The sequence below is a fragment of the Canis lupus genome, chromosome 22, assembly GCF_048164855.1.
Source record: "Canis lupus baileyi chromosome 22, mCanLup2.hap1, whole genome shotgun sequence".
Taxonomy (NCBI): Eukaryota; Metazoa; Chordata; class Mammalia; order Carnivora; family Canidae; genus Canis; species Canis lupus.
This window is the reverse complement of record NC_132859.1, coordinates 25,962,817-25,985,043: the sequence shown is the minus strand read 5'-3', so window position 1 is coordinate 25,985,043 and position 22,227 is coordinate 25,962,817. Positions and strand designations below refer to the sequence as shown.

General features: G+C 42.9%; 1 long non-coding RNA gene across 1 annotated transcript in view; it reads right to left on the bottom strand.

The window, feature by feature from the left end:
* Nucleotides 1–1,758: 1,758 nt before the first annotated feature.
* Nucleotides 1,759–22,227, bottom strand: part of LOC140614061 (uncharacterized) — a 33,672-nt gene continuing 13,203 nt past the window's right edge. The window contains exon 3 of the long non-coding RNA XR_012014956.1: nucleotides 1,759–2,128. This is a non-coding gene — a long non-coding RNA (uncharacterized lncRNA). The remainder of the gene's footprint in view (nucleotides 2,129–22,227) is intronic.

Genomic DNA, 22,227 nt, shown 5'->3' with positions numbered 1-22,227 from the left:
CCTTGGGTCCAGGGTTTCAATCTTCATTTTGTTTTTTTTCAGGGCTTTAATCTTTAAATGGCAAGTACCTAGAGAGAAAATGTCTCTGTTGATCAGGTAAAAGCAATGTCAAATGCTCTGACAATCAAGAAAATGTAATACAAGAGTTATATTCTTTTTGGTTTGAAAAAAATAATTGTTCACACCAGGACTTACGCCTGTGTGGAGATCCACTCCACATTTGGGGGGAGGTGGGCTAGAGGAGACTGTGGATAGAGGCAAGATTTTCTTCAGAAAATTCTTTTTTGGACATAGGAACATTCAAGTGTCCAATGTTGTAGGTCCTAGGTCAGTGGATCTCAACCCTGGCTGTGCATCAGAATGACTAAGAGCTTTGAACAGTATTGAAACCCAGTTCTCCAGGGGATTTTCTTGTGTAACCAGAGATGAGGACCACTGCCCAGAGCATAGATGGGGTTGTTTCAGGTGGAAAATCCAACCCAGAGTAGCTACTACCAATCACCAATCATAGCCAGAGTTAGTAAGATGTCCTTGCTATATCTGACTGCAAGGGATGGGAGATCTTGGTGAACAATGAGGAAAAATGTACCTGGAGATAGTAAAGGAGTTGACCTGTTGTATCAAATCATTGGAGCTTAGCCAGTTTGTCTTGGAGGATGCCAGCCCACAGGCAGGACCTAAGCCCTTTCAGAATGGGGCCTCCTGCTGTGACTTCGTTTTGTAAGGTGACCAACCATCTCAATTCTCCCAGGCTTACCAGGCCATGGGGCTTTCATTTGCTGGGGAAATCCCAGCAAACGGAGATGAGTTGGTCATTCTACTGGTTTGGCTTCTTCTCAAGACACATCAAAGGGTAGAAAGGGATGATTTGGCCAATGAGGAGGAGTCAGGCCTGAGACATTTGTGACTCCTTCTGAGGCAGGACTGTGGCTCTCTGTGGATATTTATCTGGTGAGCTGTGGTCTCCTTTTTAGAGGGGCTGCCAAAGGCAGGGTTCTCTGCCTTCACCTCTGTCCCTATCTCCCTGGGACATCCTTGTGTCCTGTCCATATTCCAGCAGGGGCCCAGGACACCTTTGGTGTCTCAAGGAAGTGGAACTTCCCTAAACCCTGAGCTCTGTTCTGTTGGACTCCCTAGGATCATGGCTCTCTTCCAAATTCAGGACACAAACTTTTAAAACTTACTGCCTTTTACCTGGAAGCTTTGTCCTTAAAAACCAGGTGGGCAGCCCCGGGGTTACATACACTCAGACAATGCAGGATCCCCACAGGCACATGATGACCTGCTACCAGGATTGGTTTTATGGGCATTCACAAAGGTCCTCATGATCAGAAGGGCCCATGTTTGGTTTAATGGTCTACTGTCATCATTTTGAAATCTCTAATAAATTTTGAACAAAGCATCCCACATTTTCATTTTACACTGGGTTCTACAAATTATGTAGCCCATCCTGCCTGCCACCCCAGCCCAAAGATTTCATTCTACCGCAACAAATTGCCTTCTGCTGCCTTTGCCAGGGGTGCCGTTATGAAAAAAAATTGACAATAAAATGGGTAGACTTTACCTCAGAGACTCACAAGCCTGGCCAACTCCTGAGACTGTTTTATAGCACGTCATTATAAAGTGCTTCCAGATACCATATATGTAAATAACCTCAGGTGCATAGGTCTAATAAAATATGGTAAAATAATTAGGAAGTGATGAATTTTGAGTATCCATTACTTTTTCTTTTAATATAATTCACTCAAATACAAATTTATATAATTTAATTTTTAATAATGATCATGTTCGACAACCAGCTAGCAAGATTCCTGAAATTTAACAACTGGCTCTCTTTAACAAGCACCAGTTGGCTCCAGCACATCACTACTTCTGGAACTGGGCTCAGTGATTAACAGTGCTGTGATCAATTAACAGTGTCTCTTAAGGACACAGAAGGGAAGATAGGTGGCACACATTGTCTGGAATGTCAGTGACTTCAAAAAAACAACTTTTGTTTTTTTAATTGCCAAGAGCCTGGAAAGGAAATGGCACATTTCTCCCTGGGAAGGAACTTGTAGATCTTGTCCCTGGTTTACGATGCTTCTTCAATGGTATCTGACTGCATCTCACTGGCATTGTCAAAGTTCTGGAAAGAAAAGAGTGAAAACAACCTGGATGAAAACTCCATTAAGTACCGTTTACTACAGAAAAGTCAACTGCTGAAATGTGGGAGTAAATAATTTTGCGGGTTCTTTTGTTTGAGTAAAGGGAGTGTTTAAGGTCTGAATTTCACAGTTTAATATCTCATCAAGACTTTTGCACCAGCTTTCCCATTTGTCTTTTGTTTTTCTTGGTGGTATTCACCTGCAGATGAGCAGATCCAGGGTCTGCCTGGTTCTTGAAGGCACCAGGCAACAGCTGCCTGAGTAGAAGCACGAAGGAGTTAATGTGTATTCCAGTGTGTCAAAAAGTGTCTTAATGAGTTGTTAGTATTTGGTACACCTGCACCAATGGCTGTGACTTGAGGGCTTCAGATATTGCTTTGGGAGCTGAAAAAGTTCCCTGAGATTTAGGGACTAGGTTTGTTTTCCCCGCTCTTGCTATATCTGTGGTTACTGCAAGAATTTGCCCAGAGTGGGTATTTGATAAACCTTCATCCCAAGTCGATCAATTGGAGGGCGTTAGTTACAGGGGAGAGATCACCATTCTTACAGAATTTTTCTTCATTTCTTTATTGAGTTATAATTTACATGTAGTAAAATACACGTATCTAAAGTGTATAGCTTATAGCTCACTACTTTTTTGCATATACCTATATAAGTATCCGTGTGACCACCACCCTATCAAGATGTAGAACATTTCCTTCACCTAAAAAGTTCACCTGTATCATTTTCCAGTCAATGTCCACTTCCTCAGAAATAAACACTATTTCCATCTCATCTTAGGGTTGCCATAATAAAATATGGTAGGCTAGATGGCTTAGACAACAGAGATTTATTTTCTCATGGTTCTGGAACCTAGAGATCCAAGATCACGTTCCAGCCAATCCAGTTCCTGTTGAGAGCCCTCTCCCTGGTTTTTTGTTTTGTTTTTTTAAGTACTCAATATAAACATTTAATTTTTTTAAGTACTCAATATAAACATTTTTTATAAATTTATTTTTTATTGGTGTTCAATTTGCCAACATATAGAATAACACCCAGTGCTCATCCCATCAAGTGCCCACCTCAGTGCCCGTCGCCCAGTCACCCCCACCCCCCACCCCCCACCCACCTCCCCTTCCACCACCCCTAGTTCGTTTCCCAGATTTAGGAGTCTTTCATGTTCTGTCTCCCTTTCTGATATTTCCCACTCATTTCCTCTCCCTGGTTTGTAATGACTACCTTCCTACTGTGTCCTCACATGACCTCTTTGTATGCATGTGAGCCCTTTGGTCTCCCTCCTTAAAAAGACACAAATCTTATTGAATCGGAGCCTCTCCATTATAGCCTCATCCTACTTCGGTTTCTTTCCCAGAGGCCCCATCTCCATGTGCAGCCACACTGGGAGTTAAGTCTTCAACACAGGAATTTGCGGGGCACACAAACATTCAATACATAATAGACCTCTATCACAGATTAGCATTGCTGGTTCTAGAGCTTCATATACATGGGATCATACAGTATATGCTCTTTTGTGTGTGCTTTTTCTTTAAGATTTTATTTATTTATTTATTTCACAGACAGAGAGCAAGAGAGAGAGAGAATGAGAGAGAGAGAGCACAAGCAGAGGGAGGGGCAGAGGGAGAAGAAAAAGCAGGTTCCCTGCTGAGTGGGGAGCCTGATGCGGGGCTCAATCATAGGATCCAGAGATCATGACCTGAGCTGAAGGCAGACACTTAACCAACTGAGCCACCCGAGTACTCTGGGTGTGCTTCTTTTGCTCAGTGTAATGCTTTTGAGATTTGTCCGTCTTGCATGTATCAGTAGTTCATTCCTTTTTAGGAACAAATCTAAGTATTTGGGAATACTGAGTAGTATTGTGTTGTACAAATAAACCATAATTTGCTTATCCATTCTCCTATTGTTGAACATGCAAGTTGTTTCCAATTTACCAAGAGATGTATTCTTGAAAAAAAAAACAAAAAACGATTTATTTATTTATTTTAGAGACAGAGAAGAGGGGGAGAGGCAGAGGGAGAGAGGGAGAGAACCCCAAGCAGACTCCCCACTAAGTGTGGAGCCTGATGTGGGGCTCGATCCCAGAACCCTGAGATCATGACCTGAGCTGAAACCAAGAATTGGACGCTTACTCAACTGAGCCACCCAGATGCCTCGAGATATTTATTCTTTGTAGGGCACTATGTTAGCTTTTGGGCTATAAAGAAATGTAAAATATGTCCCTGCCCATAAGAAGCTTATGCTTGGGATCTGTGCTTGAAAAATAGCCAAGACTGTACCAACATATCAAATAAAATATGACTCTGACTCAATGAATAGAGACTGAGGCGAGGACTCAGAAGGAGGAACTTTTAAAGGAACATCAGTAAAGTCTGTTTGTAAATACATGCACTTAGAAGATGAGCCAGCTTAAAAACATCTGCCAGAGAACCAAAGGCAACTTTAAGTGAGGTCAGGGCTGGCAGGTAGTCGGGCCTGTTGCAGGGTACCTCTGGGAAGCCTCAAAATGCCTCATCGCCTATGTCCTAGGCCAAAGAGCTTAATGAAATGGACACAGGGTGAAAACATTCCCCTCGGAACACAGCTGGCTCTGGTTTTGTTTTTGTGGTTTTCTCCAAGAGGGTGGGGAGGGAAAGGCCTGTCCTCAGAAGGACAGCTAGATGCCACATCCGTGGTGAGGAAGGGCTCTCTGTGGACAGGCATAGATGTTCCAAGTGGTGAGAAGGCAGAGTGGGCAAAGGGGATATTGGTCCTGGAGCTCAATTTGGAGTCTAGAGGGCGTGTATTCAGCAGCTCTGACCCAAGAGTGGATTTGGGTGAGTTGAGTAGAGTTTGGGGCACCAAGAAAAATACTATTACAGTAAAGATGGGGCTGGAACATGACTGTCCCCTAAGGGGACCTGAGAGTCTATGCAGAGCTGCTGACACCTCTGTCCATGAGGCTGAGAGTTGAGGTCTGATGTGTTTTCATAAACATTCATACTCTTCAAGTCCTCTAATTCTTAGGGCTTTGCCTTCCCTTGCTCTGATCACAGAGCATGTTGAGTTGAAAGTGACCTTGAAGTTCCTAAGCATTCATAGGTGAAGGAGTGATAGAATGGGCAAGTTTGGGGAGATTTCTAGAGGGTTATTCAATGAAATCTCCTAACCATAATTTTATGACTGTGTTGGTGGTAAGAACATCAATAATAGCACATATTAATGCTTCACTTGCTTGAGTTTTAAATTTTCTTTATGTTTTTTTCTCATTGAAAGGATAAAAATCATCTTATATAAAATTTGGAGAAAAAATGAGAAATCTTTCTAATAGCATCTCCTCACAGATATTCCAGTTTACATCATATATACTGTCTTCTTACAAGCTTACCTCAGCATTTTCTGTGTTGCTGCAATAGTCTTGACAATGATTATACTTAATAGCTGCCTAGTATTTAATGTTGACTTACCATAATTTCCTATTTTTTATTGCTGGACATCTTAGTGTCCAGACCTTGCTATTATCTGTAACTCTGCAACAAAGTAAAATTCTTTTTATACCCAAAAGTGCCACTTACCGCAGCCCTGAGGGAGGACCAAGGTGTCATCAGTGATCGAAGAACAGAAAGATGGAAAGGACTCATGACTTAAAACTGCATTTTTATGGGTGCGAAGAGAACCAAAAATGGAAGTGTGGTGAGAGAAACTTCCCAAAGCATAATTTTTAAAATGCTGAAAAAAGCATAATTCTCATACAAATATATTATGAGTACACGTCAAAGTTTTATTTTGACTCAGTAAGAGAACCAGGTGTCCAAGATGTATGAGATGACACATATATGGTAGTTAAAGAAAAAATGTGGAAGTTGGGCACCTGGGTGGCTCAGTCAGTTGAGTCTCCGATTTTCAGTTTTAGCTCAGGTCATGATATTGGGGTCCTGGGATTGAGCCCCTCATTGCACTCTGCACTCAGTGGGGAGTCTCCTTGGAATTCTCTCTCTCCTTCTCCCTCTGCCCCTCTTCCTGCTCGCTCTTGTGTGCACATCACCTCCCTCTCTTGCTCTAAAATATAGAAGTAAATCTTTTTTTTTTAAATGTAGAATAAGTTCACTAAGTTAGATACAGAACTAGTTATTTTTCTTCAAGGCAACAAAACTCTAACCTTTATAGTTTCTATCAAACAGAAGTCTTTTTGATCTCTATAGGAAAAAACGTATTTGTACCACTATTGGATAAAAACCATTTGTATCTTAATGATTTTCAACAAATTAATAGCTAATCTTGGAGAGCTCTACAGTGTTGAGTCAAGAGTTAGTAGTAAATCAAACAAAGTTGCATTCTACTGGAAAGTTGAATGACTTTGAGGCAGACTTGACAATGAGGGTCATGCATCTATATTGCTTTATGTCTGACTTTTGGATATTGTTTTCTTGAAGAGAAGAGTCACCAAAGGGGAGACTCCATATTATCGATGATATGGACAGCCTCTCTAGTTGTTTCTGTGCAGGATGGCACAACTGGGTTGTTCTCATGGGCTACCCAGGGCCTGTGAACACAAGAAAGGGAGTTTTGAATAATGAATGCCCTGCACTGAGATAGACAGAGAGGGAGGGCCCCAGCGTGAGAGAGGAAATAGGAGTGGAGCTCAGGGATTTGGCTAGAGTCTGGACTGCTCCTAACTCCCAAGGACTCTTAGAAGGGCTGCCTGGAGGGGATCCTGCATGGCTCAGTTGGTTAAGCATCTGCCTCCAGCTCAGGTCATGATCCTGGAGTCCCAGGATTGAGTCCTAGGATGGATCAAGTCCCAGGATGGAGTCCCAGGATTGAGCCCCATATGGGAGAGGGAGGTGGTCCTTGCTTAGTGGGGTGTCTGCTTCTCCCTCTGACCCTCCTCCTCCTTCTCACCATCTCCCCTCTTACCCTCTTCCCTCTTATCCTCTCTCTCTCTCTCTCTCTCTCTCTCAAATAAATAAATAAAATCTTAAAAAAAAAAAAAAAAAAAGCCTGCCTGGAAGAAAGGGACTTTACAAGCTCTGATAGAACCTGTTCATTTTAGAAATTTGAGTGATCCTTTCCTTATAGGGTAGAGTTCTGCCTCAGTACTTTTGAACCATTAACAGTGCTGTTCCCTTTCAGCACTGCCACTTTCTTACCCCAAACATCCCTTAGCACCCTGAACCTAGAAGCCTAAACGGCTGGCTGTACGTCTGGCTCTTTTCTTTCCTTCTAGGCCCTGGCCTGAGGTCATCTTTACCCCTCCCTGCTGTTCCAGAGCAGAAGGGGGCTCTGTGTAGCAGAGCAGTGGGGATAGCTGCTGGTTAAGGAAGAGAACTCCAGTTCCCACACTTCCAGGAATTTCCGGATTAAAAATTGGAAAGTCTCACATCCCAGGCACCCCCTCAGTCCAGGCAAACTGGGACAGTTGGTCACCTTAAGCCCAAGCCCACTTGCCATCTGAGCGGCTGTTGGATACTGCTATTGCCACCCTTGGTGTTCTTTTAACTCTTTCTGCTGGGGTTTCCTAGTTTTAATGCTCTCATCGTAGCTCTCTTAAATACCCTCTTCATTTGTGAAGCTCAGACCATACGTTGGGACTCATAAAAGTTTCCTGTGTATTTCAGTCTGGAACAGAAATGGGTACAAATTTTGCATTTTTGTTTTCTAGCAAGGAGATATTTGTGGAAGCTTCCAAGAAGACAAATTGAACAGGATGGGGTGTTTGCTTTCATGGATCAGAAAAGAATCACATTGCTTTCTTTTGATAATGACACAGAGTTGTGGAGTCACAAGAAAGAAACAGAAAAAAGTATTTTCTAGTGGAGATTTGTGAATAAAGGCTCCGGCATGGAGACCCAGGATTGCAAGACAGAGATTGATGGTGGTTGACTATGGTCCACTCTTGAAGTCCACTTAACTTGTCATGCGTATTTACACCTGGGGGCTGTTTCCAGATGCTCTCTCTAGGCATTTATTCTGCTCCAGGGTCTCTAGAAAAAAAGTTAATAACAAGGGAGGAAAGGGGGACTGTGTCAGTGGAATGGTCCATGGTCGAACTCCTCTTAGGGATGAAGGCAAAAGCAGATCCCTGGATGAGGGGGCATCATGCACAGCTCTGAAAATAAAACGTTATTGGCTCAAGCCTGAAACTGTCACTTTCCACTGAGATGGAATATATTACTCAGAAAAGAGAAGCACCAAATATTATGCAGTCTGACTTTGGGGAAAGAAAAAAAAAACACCCACTTCTTATAAAAACACTTTTTTGGGATGAAGGATTTGATTTCAACTGATGAATCATCACTGTTTTTTTACCACTGAGCCAAAAAATGAGGTTTTTAAAAAAGCATTTCTTGAAGCAAATTCTTCCATTGCTTGGGTTTCCCTCATCTGAGAGAAAAGGCATTCTAAGCACTTATATCCACAGTGCCAGAAGCTGTCCCAATTAGCGGGAAAGATATAGTGGGACAAGATTCATAACTATCAAGTTCCAGAGTCATCATGAACAAGTAACCTCAAGGTAATAATTATGATTTAGAAAAAAGAAATCATCAAAAAATAAATTTTAAAAGACAAATTTCAATGAGCAAAGAGTATGTTTTAAATGACACAATGAATGTCAGAAAGGCAAAGAAATGTAAGAAAGCTTGGTGAGCATGGTAGGAGAGGTGACCTGTCTTGATTTGCCAAGGACAGTTTTATTCATGCTTGAAAAGCACCCACTTTCATTCCCAAAATGTCTTGTTTTGGACAATGAGTTATATGGTCACCGTAGGTGTAGTGGTTCTTTTTTTTTAATATAATTTTTTAAAAGATTTTATTTATTTATTCATGATAGATATATATATAGAGAGAGAGAGAGGCAGAGACACAGGCAGAGGGCGAAGCAGGCTCCACGCAGGGAGCCCGACGTGGGACTTGATCCCGGGTCTCCAGGATCACGCCCTGGGCCAAAGGCCAGCACCAAACCGCTGAGCCACCCAGGGATCCCCATGTGTAGTGGTTCTAAAACATGTCTGTAGACCCTTTGACACTCTTACCATCAAGAAGTCTACATTCCCTCCCCTTGAAAATTGGTGAGATTTTGTAACTGCATGGATAAGTGGGGTGTGATAGGATATGGCTTCCATCCTGCTCTCAATCAGGACACACACCCTAGAAACCCAGCCACCACATGGAGAGGCCATGCATATGAATTCCATCCCATAGCTGTGGTTGAAGTCCCAGGAGATAGCCATCATAAGCATTGGACAGCTGAGTGCCTTTTCCTTCAAAGGATTCCAGTGCCTAACTTTTGAGTCACTCTAGCCAATGCCAGCAAGAACAGACATGAGCTTTCCCCTTTGAGTGCTCATCAACATGATGCAGTCTATTGTCATTGTTTTAAGACTAGGCTTGGGATGGTTTGTTATGCAGCAATAGACAATCACAACACTACTGTATTTTTTATTTCTTAAAACAGTTCCAATTGTGATATATAAATATTTTTAAGTGATTTGCCAAATGTCTGTTTTTCCTCCTATATTGCAAGTTCCATGAGAGCCAGGACCCTGAGTGCCTTATCTACTGTTGTATTTCCAGCACCTGACTGTGGCTGTTTACACCAGAGGGGCTCTTAAATATGTTTATAGAATGATTACATGTATACAAAAGCCTGAAACGTCCAAGGGAATGCCAACAAAGTGGAAATGAAAATCAGAACAGTTCCTGAGGATACAAAAAAATTATCTTGGTTATTAGAAAATCGAGGAAGGGTATATTGCTTGTATAAGACATCTGTGGAGCTGGTTGCATTTTGTGGTTTTGCATTTATCAGCTATCCAACCACATTTGGGTGCACACTAACACACTATTTCAACAAAAGCCTTTGGTAATCTTTTGACAACTTTAAAAGTTAGGTTCAGGGTATATTCTTGGCTCATGCAATTTCATTAATGCATTTATACAAGATTTAGCTGTACCAACATACCAAAACAAGTGTCATCTCTCATGAGTGGAAATGTCTATATCTGACTCCACTCTACAGAAGAGAGTTTGTTTGAAGTTGGGTAAATTTAAACTGGCAAAGTAGGAGACTTAAGAAGTTAACAAGTGTTACTGCAAAATACTTAGCTACTATTTTTGAGGATGTGTGGAAGATTGAGGTCCCAGAGCAGGGAAAGGTTACAACAGTGCCCATTTTTCAAAAAGAAATAACTTCTCAAGAAAGGGGGGAAAAAAGAACAAAACACAAGTTTATAAATTTGTGAATGCGGCAGAATTTGAAGTTCTGAGGAACCAGCTTGGCTGGAAGAAGATGGATTCAGGACCAGCTAGTGGCCTCCAATGGGAGTCACAGGCTATATAAACAATGGCAGAATTTGAATGACTGTATTTGGGCTTCTCGGGTGTTGACTGCAGGTCAACAAATCAAATGCCTCTTCAAAAAGCTGGACCTGAGAAGAGTTGGTGAGTATCTCCTACTACTGGTGGAGAAACAGACCACCTTGTGAATTGGAGCCACTCAAATGTCACATAAATTTCACTGGTCATCCTTCAGTGTATACTACTTCCATCCTCTGGTTCAGTTTCTCCAGTGACTGCATCTCCAGTCTCCTTTGAGGTAAGAGAAGGGTAGACATCAAATACCCAAGGAGAAGGGGTCCTCACCCTATGATATTAGCTGTGATGCACACACACCCTTCTTTTAAATCCAGTGTTCTATCTATCCCATTTATAGTGCAATGGACTGAATGTTTGTGCCCCCATCCCAATTCATATGTCAAAATCCTAACCTCCAGTGCGATGGTACTGGAGTGTCCTTATCAATGGCACACTAGATTCTCTTGTCCTCTTTCCACCATGTGGGAATACAACAAGAAATTCGCAGTCTACAACCCCAGATGAGGGCTCTCACCAGAACTTGACTAGATTCTGATTTCTAGCCTTCCAGAACCATGAGAAATAAATTCTGTTGTTTATAAGCCCCTCAGTTTATGGTTATTTTGTTATAGCAGCCTGATCTAAGACATCTACCAAAATTCTGTTCTCCCTCCCTTCCCTGATGTGCTCTACCATTCCCCCTCCCACATGCTCCCTATAGCTAACTTTGCTCTCCTCTTTCGAGAGTCAGTTCAGGCTATTGTAGTAGAGACCATCTGTGCCCCACCAAGATCCCTGTTAGCTGGGCAGGTACACTCATCCCAGCTCCTCAAACCTGCTTCCAGCAAGAGTTTCTCCCAGAATTACGTAGGATGTTAGGCACCCTCCCCCTGAGGAGCAGCCTATAGCCCACAACTGACTGATAAGGAGTACAGGAGCCTGGTCTCTTTGACTCCATGAGGGACAACTCTGGTTAAATTTATACTCTCTCCAGATATATCTCTGGGATCAGACTAAGGCTAGACTTCACAGTTGAATTCACATCTATGCCTACATCCATCATGCTTCCCTCATTTCTTCACAGGTTTCTTCTGATCTCCTTCAATAAATCACTTGTCCAAAATTTCTCCTCTCAGGCTCTCCTTGGAGGGAACTTAACCCAAGCAGACATTGTCTCTTCCGGGAGACTTTCTTTCACCATTTCCACCAAACTGAATTAGGGACCTACTTTTGCACACATACCTCTACACTGAGGTTCTCACCAAGTATTGGAATCCTTGATTTACTTGTCAGTCTCCCCCATGATCCACTTGAGAGTAGAAACCCTGACCCATTGATCTCTTCCTCCCCAGCAACCAGTATAGTGTTTATCTGGCCTTTAGCTGGTGCTCAGAAAAGTTTGATGAGTTGAATTCTTGGGGACATTTTTGAAAGAGAATGTGCTGGTGAAATATACAAAAGTAAATGGATGAGACATATTTGGTCTCCTGTGTTGGAAGAGGGTTCAGAAAAAAAATCACAAGAGATGGTTATAGAAATAGGATATGAGCCATGGAATATTGGTTAGCACCATTGGAAATGGAATGTAATCTGTCAGGTGGGTCAATGAATGATTATCAAGTCAGTTACTTACAAGATACAATGGAAGGTTTTTAAAAAATAGAATATGTGAGCCTGCCTTCAAACAATTTAAAATCCAGTTTGGGAAAGATTGATTGTAAATTTATAAAGAGCCATTCCAGAGCAGAACACAAACCAACTTCTAGCCCCAGTGAAGAACAGGAAGAAATAGCTTTAAGCTATGGTAAAAAAAAAATATGGGGAAATCTCTAAATCAGCTTTCTGACTGGCAGGGCACTAGAAGTCTCATTAGCACTGACAAGGGCTCTATCTTTGACCAAACTTGAATCGGGCTCCTCTATGTCCTCTTTTTGACAAGGCCTCAACCTTGGCCTATGAAAACTGCAGACTTCCAGAACAAATTTTTTGTCCACCTTTCACACTAAGAGACTTAAACAACACCAGTATAGTTTCTAACAGCTCAAGGGCGCATTCCTAGAATGATGGCCCAGTCTCCTTAAATTCCTGCTTGAGAAAACTCAATGCTGCCAAAAGAATTTACTGTTTGTTCAAAAACATGACTATAGGCTCCTGACCTCTGTTTTCTTAGAAGCATTAGTTTTAAAAACTTGCAATTGTAAATCTTTTCTCTGTCCTTTTGTAATGTACTTTTCACAAGCCAGGAATGTTTTCCTCAAGGACCTGGGAGCCATCACTTTGAAATGTAATCATCAAGAAAGGTAGGGCCCTGTCACCCAGTTTCTTTGGGAGGATAAGAGCCTGACTTCAATAAGCAAGCATGGGTGGACTCTTCACATCAGTCATCTTGACCTGACTCCAACTTTTAAAAGCACTTTTCCTTTAGCACACCCCAGTACTTAAAAAGCCTCCTGCCTTTCATTTCAGTGAAGCCAAACTGAGGTCTCTCCCCTACTGCAGTAGTACTGGATAAAACCTTACTGCCTTAACTAGTGTTTGGATGTTTCTCTTTGACAGCACCCAAAGGAAGCTAGGACTTCAAAATTAGTGGACAGCTCTGAAAAGAAGAGCAACAGGGTTCCACTTCAGAGGTTTTGTCCTACAGAGAAGTTAGAGGTGGACAAGTTGACCTTTTAAGCCCCTCTCCTGACCAATTTGTCATATGGTGGGTAAAATATCCTCCAGGAGCTCTGTGAGTTTCAGGGAAGGATCCAGCAATGAATTATGTCTCCAAAGTAAATAGAAAAGTTGTCTTTCTAGCAATTAAGAATAAGACTGGTCCGGACTCTCTGCTTCTCCATTGCTGAGTGACTTTAGATAGATCACAGAACCCCCTGAGTCTCAGTTTCCCCATTCTATAAAAATAAGGGGTTGCACTAGATGATGTTCAAGCTCCCTTCCCTGAGTTCCCGAATTATTTGGAAAATCCCCCTGCTAATCACCCTTGATGGTTATATTGAAATCCCTGTCAACTGTGTGTTGAGGTGGGGGAAGAGTTCTCTACTGTGTGCCGAGAAAGAGCTCTCACACCTCTTCTAGGGCCATATGTGGCCAGGATCCCCTGGGAAACCAAAAGCACACGTGGTTGCCAGAGAGTCTAACTCTGTGACTCAGAAATTGCCATCTGCTAAACAGCTTTTAATTGAAGCTCCAAGAGGCAGAAGCTGGCTGGAAAAATCTTGCAAGTTGATCCAATAGGATTATCTTCTCTAAAAGAGGTTTTTCTATGTTTAATTAGTTGGAAGCCATTTTGCTACAGATGGATTATTCAGGTGTCAGTCCTTTTGGTGCCCTGCCCCCTCCCCTCTGTGTTTGAATACCACAGATTCTTTACTTAGTAGCAGCCTCTGATTTTTTCTCCCCTGAGAGACTGCACTACCAATCTTGAGACGCCCAGTGTCACAGAAGCCTTTTCTCCACCATTCAGGATGCAGGTGAGCTATTTCAACATGGATGGAGAAGGCAAATGTAACCAGTTCTCAATATTTGGTGATCTGAGTCAGTTACATGCACTAGGAACCGGAAACTCATGGTCAGTCACATTGATCTACACTGAGTCACCAGGAATGCATGGCCTGAAAGACAACACTGACCAAAGGGAAACTGAGTCATTTCAGGTGCAGAGTGTTAACCCTTTGCAGTCAGGGTTAGAGAGGGCTTTCAGCTTCATATGCAGCTGGCAAGAGGTGGGTGAAAGAATAAGTAGCCAGAGTCAGAGGTTTCTTCCAGTCTGGGATTTGGACTCCTGCAATTCCTCGTCTGTCCTCACGGGGCAGAGTGTGAGATTCTGCTATAGACATGGGTAGAGTCCGGGAGTGGAGGGAGGTACAGAGTTGGAACCAATGTCAGACATGGCTGCAAAAATGAAGATGCTGTTCAAAGTGCTTCTAGGTTTGCAACTGGGTGAAACACTTGATTTCAACTCACAGGTAGTTAATACTTTCTTCATATAACCTTTTTATTATGGAAAATTTCAAAGCACACAAGACATTTAAAGAATTTCCATATACCAATTGCCCAGTTTCAACAATTCAACTCGAGGCTAATCTTGTTTCATCTATACCCTCACCAATCTCCTCATGCCCACCTCACTCCCCATATAATATATTCACATTTTATAAGGAAACAAGGCTATAAGCATAAATGAGGAAGAATAAATTGGGTCAGTTATTCTCAATGAGTGGGGAGAGGCAAAGGGTAGAGGCTATATATTACATTCTTTGGTGTGACATGTGTGTTTTGGAAAAAGCAAGGTTGATAATACACTGCCATCATATAATTTTTATTTGAAACATGATAAAACAATATCTATTGTTTTCATAATATAAATTACAGAAAGCAAAGCTAGACAAAAGTTTTCATGAATCAGAGGGTGGGAATGACATCAAACCTCTCAGTCTGTAAGATTTTTATGTTGATCAGAAAGAAAGAGGTCATGGGTGAGACTAGGTCATAAAATATAGAATTAGAATCTATTCAAGGTTTCTTCCCTCTTTTACCTCCCAGGATTTACTATCGTAATAGCTGGGAATGGGAAGCCATGGCTATTCTCTTTTATAGCATCTAGCACAGTTCTAGCTAACCAGGAGTCTTCACTAAATGCCTTGGAGAAGTGGCCTTTCCTAAAGTTGTAGTTAAAATATGAACCAGTGGGAGATTTAGAGGAAATTGTTCATGAACAGCTTTCACATGGCATTTCCAAATTGGAACAATAAGCAAATCTCCAAATTGGAAAAATTGCTTAAAAATAAGCAAACTCTGTAGTTTTAAAACTCTGTTCCCTTGAACGTTATAGCTGCAAGAGGGCATTGGCAAACACTGACATGTCCCAATCAACTTTGGACGAACTGAACTCTGTATTGCTTCTGTTTTATATTTGGGTTTTGCTATACGATTTCATCAGCATTTCAAAAACAAGTTCTACTGCTAAAAAACCAACGATGATAGTCTCCTTCTACAGGAGAGGAGCTGGTGATGTGGAAAGGGAGATGTGACTTGCCCAAGCTCACACAACAGGGTAGTGGAGTTGCTGGGGGGCCAGAGCCTGGTATCCTGGAATCCATGAGCAGTTGACATGGTTGTTGGATTGGGAGCCACAGAAAAAAAGGGAAAATGCTTTGGAATGAAAGTGCTATCCATACAAGTTCTCCTGCTCTTCCAACCCCAGGTCAGGCTCAGCAACTTTTCAGTGGTTTGTTCTGTAATGGTTCCTGTGAGAAAGAGGCACTGTGGTCCAGGAAAACAAATGAATAAACAAACAATAAGCAGAATCAGATGTATAAATGCATAGAACAAATTGACGGTTGCCGGGAGGGGGGGGCATTAAGCAAAATGGGTAAAGAGGAAAGGGAGATACAGGCTTCTAGTTATGGAATGAATAAGTCATGAGAATAAAAGGCACAGCATAGGGAATACAATCAATGGTGTTGTAATAGCATGGGGTGACAGATGGTAGCTACACTTGTGCTGAGCATAGCATAATGTGTAAACTTGTCGAATCACTATGTTGTACACCTGAAACTTATACAACATTGTATGTCAGCTCTACTCAAATAAAACATTTTTCAAAGAAACAAAGAGAAGAAAATGTCCTAGATCACCGGTGTGCAGCTGGTCGAGGGCACGGTATGCTGTGCTCCTGAGCTCTCAGCCAGAAGCTCACCTTTGCTAAATGTTCCTCTTTCACTCAACTAATTCCCCAGAAAGGAGAGTTGGACACATTCCACCATTAAGGAGCAATAGAGGAACTTTGGACTGGATGTTTGGGAGGATTCTTGCAGAGAAAGCCATTGCTGGGAGACATGGCAATATGATGAGAACATAGGCTGTGGTTTTCTCTGCTGAGCTAGAGAACCCTTGACTCATGGACCTCAGAGTACCTGCTGGTTAAGCTAAGGTCATGTCAGTGGTTGCAAATGAGGGGTCAGGAGATTGAGCACTACCCTCAGGCATATTTTATTTAGGTTGTATGGTGTTTGAATATTTTTTTGAGTTAGTCACCTACTTGGGAGATTAAAAACTAGATTTCTGGGAGCACCTGGGTGGCTCAGTCAGTTGAATGCCTGGCTCAGCTCAGGTCGTGGTCTTGGGGTCGTGGAGTGGGGTCATGAGATAGAAACCCGCATCAGGCTCTGCACTCAGTGCAGAGTTTGTGCCTTCCTCTCTCCATCATGAGCATGCATGCACCCTCTCTATCTTTAATAAATAAATAAATAAATAAATAAATAAATAAATAAATAAAAATATTTTTTAAAACCAGATTTCTGGTGTCTGTTAAAAAAAAAGAAAAGAAAGAAAGATCTGGTAACAGTGAACAACACTGACAACACATTCTTTTCAGTCTTTAATACATTCCTTTGTTAGCTTTAGTCCCCACCATTCCCTACTACCTTATACCCAGCTTGCTTCCCTTGTTCAATATACCTCCTGGACCCTGTATCTGGCGTAGTGACTCAGTATTCTGACAAAGTGCTTCAAACAAAAATTCTCAAATGTAGCATCAGAATTTTCTTAGTCTTGCCCAAGGCTCTACCCAAAAGATTATTCCAGTGCATTAATGAGCCTCAAGATTTGCACTATAAACCAGCAGCCCAGGGGGTCTGAGGCAGGTGGTTTTATGTCATCATTTAAGAAAAGCTACTATAAAATCAAGGTTCTCAATATCGGGAACACATTTGAATCACCACAGGGGACTATACAATATATTCAGCTTTTAACCCCAAACCAAAAGAATCAGAAAACACTAGAGGCACAGCACAACATGGTTAATATTTCTTCATTGCTTTTTTAAAAATTCCTCCAAATACATGCAATTCAGAAGAGTTCATTCAACTCGTTTAAATTTCTTATCTAAATGAACCAACTGTTAACATCTTGCCATATCCATGCCATCACATGCACTTCCTCTTGACCAAATCAGTCAAAAGTAGGTTGGAGAGGCTTTCTATCTTACCCCTGACCATTGTAGTATGCCTCCCTTTAGAAAGAATATATTGTTTTACACAACCACACAGCATAACCAAGCCTAAGAAGCATAATTGTTTCCTTGTGATTAGATTCAGGTCAGATATTTCCAGCAAGAATCTCATACAGGTTCTTTGTGATGTTCTGTATCTCCCACCACATCACATCAGGAGGCAGAAATACAGTGGTTCACAAACTTAAGTATGCACCTTGAGGGCTTGTTAAAACCAGATTGCTGGACTCTACCCTTATAGATTCTGATTCCAGAGGTCTGGGATAGGGTCTGAGCATTTGCACTTCTCATGAGTTCTCATATGATACTGATGCTGCTAGACCAGCCTCCCAACGTGGAGAACAAGGTCATCCCACCATCGCAATAAGTATTGGTGATTATGGCATGCAGCCAACAATGGGAATCACTGCTAGTCTGGTCCCTTGATACTCAGATACAGTCCTCAGGGCTACAGCAGCAGCATCACCCAACACCTTGTGAGAGATATGCGATCTCAGGCTCCACCCCAGACCTATCAACCCAGAATCTGCATTTTAACATCAAAATCGGCAGCGATCCAGATACACATTCAGGTTTGAGCAGCGCTGTTCTAGAGCACTTGGGAGCTTCTCCCACACCTTACCTGCTGCCTATGGCTCTGCACCTATGGCACCCGTATGGGTGAGGTGGTGACGGCTGTCTCTGGGAGTCAGCTGGAGCCTGCAATAGTTGTGGGGAGGGCTGTGGCCTTCCTCCAACCCTGGAGGAAGCCAGTTTCAGTCCTCCCCACTTTCCCACCCTCACTTTGGGTTTGTCAAGTCGTTCTAAAGAGCCCTTAATTGAGTTCCATCCCTAATTTGGATGCCTTGTATTTCCTGCTCCTCTGACTTGGGTTTCCTCCTCACATATTGCCTTGTTTAGTCTTGGGATTTCTGAGTACACAGCATTTTGCTAAGCCCTGAGGCTATGTAGGTGACTAAAGCCCTGAGGATATGTAGGATATGTAGGTGACTAAAGCAAATTCCCACCTTCAGGGAGCCTGCAGCCTGGTTCCATTTCCCAACTGACCACCTGCATGGCCTTATAAGGTCCCCACCTCAGCTTCACACTTCCACTTCAGTTGCCTGTTGTTCCCCTGGACTCCTTGGCTCTGGGCCTGCAGAATTGAGTCAGACATAGAATTTGCCTGACCTCTTTTTTTTTTTTTTTTTCCAGTTTAGAGGTGGGGGCTATTTGGGGCCATCTACCAAGTATCATCAAATTGTCATTCATCAAACACATAGAGGGGACCAACTATGCACCAGGCCTTGGATCCCATGGAGATGTGCTTCCTGGCCTTTGATTACACACAACATGGAAGAGGAGATGAGGTCCTTACGGAAAAGGACATAACACCAGGAAAAATGTGTTTGGAGACACTTGTGAGATTTCAGACTGGGGAGAAGTCACTTCCCATTATGGAATTAAAGCAGGCTTTGTGGAAGAGGAAGTGACATTAGGAAAAAGGCAGTTGACATCTTCAGGGTTGGATAAAATAAGGTGGCTTGGTTCTGCTTTGAAACAGGCCCAGAAGTTGCTCAGATTCAGACATTGTTTACTGCAAACCCACTTCCTCACCCTGGGCGTCAAGGAGAAGGCAATATATTTGCTCATAAAGCATTTTACAAGCCTGAGCAATGGGGCATGGATCGTAAAAGACTCTAACTAATTCAGTGCTGGGGTGGAAATAGCTTCAACATGTGGGAGGAGGAGAACCAACTGGGTAATGTGACAACTGGGGATTGGAAACAGCCGTCAGAAGGACTGGTCTGCACTTTCCACTCCTGGCAGAGAGCAGGTCTATCAGGAATATAAGCAGATGGCTGGACCAGGGAGTTTCAGAAGCAAATCTGGGGCTGGCTAAACTGTTGTCCTGGGTGAAATTGAGTTTGGGGATAACCAGGAGAACTGGACAGAAGAAGAATCAGAAAGAGGGTGGCAGAGACACCATCTCCCCATCTCAGAGCACCAGGCAAGGCAGAACCATGATTCCCTAGCTTAATCATCAGTTCAAAAGTAGGGCCCTGCTGGGGGTGGTCAGGGAGGGCTTCACGGGGGAGGGAAATCTTACAACTTGAGTTGAATCTTTTTAGGTCGATGAGGACTGATGGGAAAGTAGAGTACAGTACACAGGAAGTACAGGGGTGTGAGCACATGTGCTGTGCCTGGGAGTGATGACACTATGACCGACCACCCTGGCTGCCCCTTTGCTGGCCCTGCCTCTTCACCTCCCCACCCTTGCATCCCTGCCCTTTGCTATAAGCTGGGGTACCTCCCACTGTGACTCTGGCCCAGCTCTCTGCTCGCTTTGACTAATAGGATGAGACAGAGAGAGGTCTTGCAATAAAAGATTAACTCAGCAACTCTGATGGTCCAAACCATGAGCATTGCAAAGGAAGCTGTGGCCCTGGGCTGGTAACTGGTTCCTAGGAGGTAACCCCTAAGTCCTCAGGATAGCTTGCCTAATAGCTTGGGCTCCATGGTATCAGCTTAATCCCTGGAGAGGCTAGGGTTAGCCACACAGCAGTCAGCCAGGCCTATGTGACCAACCCCCTTCCACCACCACCACTACCACCACCCCTTAAAAACCTTGGGCACCAAGGCTTGGGGGAGCTTCCCTAATTGGCAATGTTCCATGTATGTTGTTATACACTGTTGCTGGGAGAAATAAGTATTGTCTGTAGAACTCCACTGGGAGAAGACAACTGGCATCTTGTACCTGGTATCTCTTAGACTCTGACTTGTGAGCTACTACTGATTTATTTAATCTGCATCTTTTTACTGTAGCAAATAGTAGCCATGAGTATAACAGCTTTGCTAAGTTCTGTGACTCCTGGTGAACCTGAGGGTGGCCTTGGGGACTTCCCAGGGACATACAGTATGCCGCTTCTGAGCCTAGGCCTGAAGAAGCCTCAAAAGTATTTTTTTCTTCTCTGACATTCATTCAGTTGCCTTAAGAAGGGTATGCTTGAGTCTGCCCACTAGTCCAGTAGGGGAAAGAGAGATATATGGAGCAGGGCCACTTCTAACAGGTTTATCCTACATCAGTTTACCACCAGCTGGCTGTACAGGAGTGAGCCCCATTGAGAACAGCAGAACCACCCAGGTGAACCACTCATCCCTGACACCAAGCTGATCTACAGGCTCAATGGGAAATTATACACACTTGTTCTAAGCTGCTGGGCTTTAGAGTGATGTATCTGTCATGCAGTAGTAGAATCGATAGGCCCCCAAAAAACTTTGGTGGCCCCAGCCCTGCTGTAACTGATATCAGGGCCTCAAAGAGCCTCCACAAGCAGGTTAGTTTGAGGGGTTGTCCATCCTCAGCTTCAGTCAGGATAGAAGTCTCAAAGCAGCCACCCATGTAGCTTCACTCATGCAAATACAAATGATCAGTGTCTCCAATATGCCCATGTCTCACGAAGGCTTAAAGGAAAGGGAATGGGTAAGGGGAGAAAGGTGGTCTGAAAGCAGGTTTAAGTAAGAAAGCAGGTTTAGGGAGAAAGAGTGGGTCTCAGGGAGAAGTGCAAAAAGAGCAGAAATAAGAATAGAAGAGCAGAAAGAAGAATAAACATGAAGAAAAGGACTGTATGGAGGACAAGGTGGGGAAAAAATCTTGGGAGTATTTCTTACAACCTTCTATCCATGTACCTTCCAAAATGCTGCAGGCTTCCCAGGCTCAATCCTGGATTCATTTATGTCTTTCCTCAGGCTACTACTACTCTTCCTTGGATACACCATTGACCTTTTTTATTTCACCATGGTTTTGAATTCTCTGGTACTGACTCTCTGTACCTTCCCTCAAACAAGTTTGCTTCATTCCTGGATCTATCCACTCCCAACTTCCCTGGTGTCTCACCCCTACGTGATGGAACCCTAGCCTCCAGGACCCTCCCCAGGCTGATGACCTGCAGCCCAGGACTCTACTGACCACCTGTGGCAGACTAGATTACTTTAGAACAAATATTCACTACCTTTACACCAACACCTTGAAGGGAGTTACTCACACACATTGATGTAGAGGTTGGCCATGTTACTTGGTTTTGGCCAATGAAATGTGAGTACCAGTAAAAATTTTCTCATTCCAAGCTTATGTCTTAAGGGACATCATATTTCTTCCTGTTCCTTTAGGAGATTCTGATCCCCACCATGAGAGATCATGCCCTAGTCACTGCTGTCCTTTTATCTCAGGTCCAGAAGGAGACATGGGGGACAGATGTGAACCTGATCCTCAGCTTGAACTAGAGCTACCTTGATCAACTCACAGGCATTAAAACCAATTTGGGAGCAGCTTATTATGTAGCACAGTATAATGGTTTCTGACTAATACACTACCCATGAAGGGAGAGCTAACATCTTGCTGAAGTGGGACCCCCATTATAACATTAACTACCACAAATCACCATTAAGGAAAATTCTTTTTATTCAGAGACACTTCCATAACCCCATCCTTGGTATCAACATTTTTAAGCAACATAGAATTTGGCTATTACCTGTTCATGAAATTTGGGGAAATGATGCTAAAACATGAATGCTCTGAAGAAAACTCCAGTGAGAACTGGTCTACTATCACCAGTCCAAATGAAGGCAAGGTACTAAATGTTTTTACTGTCTAAGGGAAAGAAACTTGTACACAGACACATTGAGCTTCTTTTTCATTTGGCTACTTTGATGTCAGAGGGATAGAATTCTTAGGGTGTGGGAGAGCTCGCTTGGTAC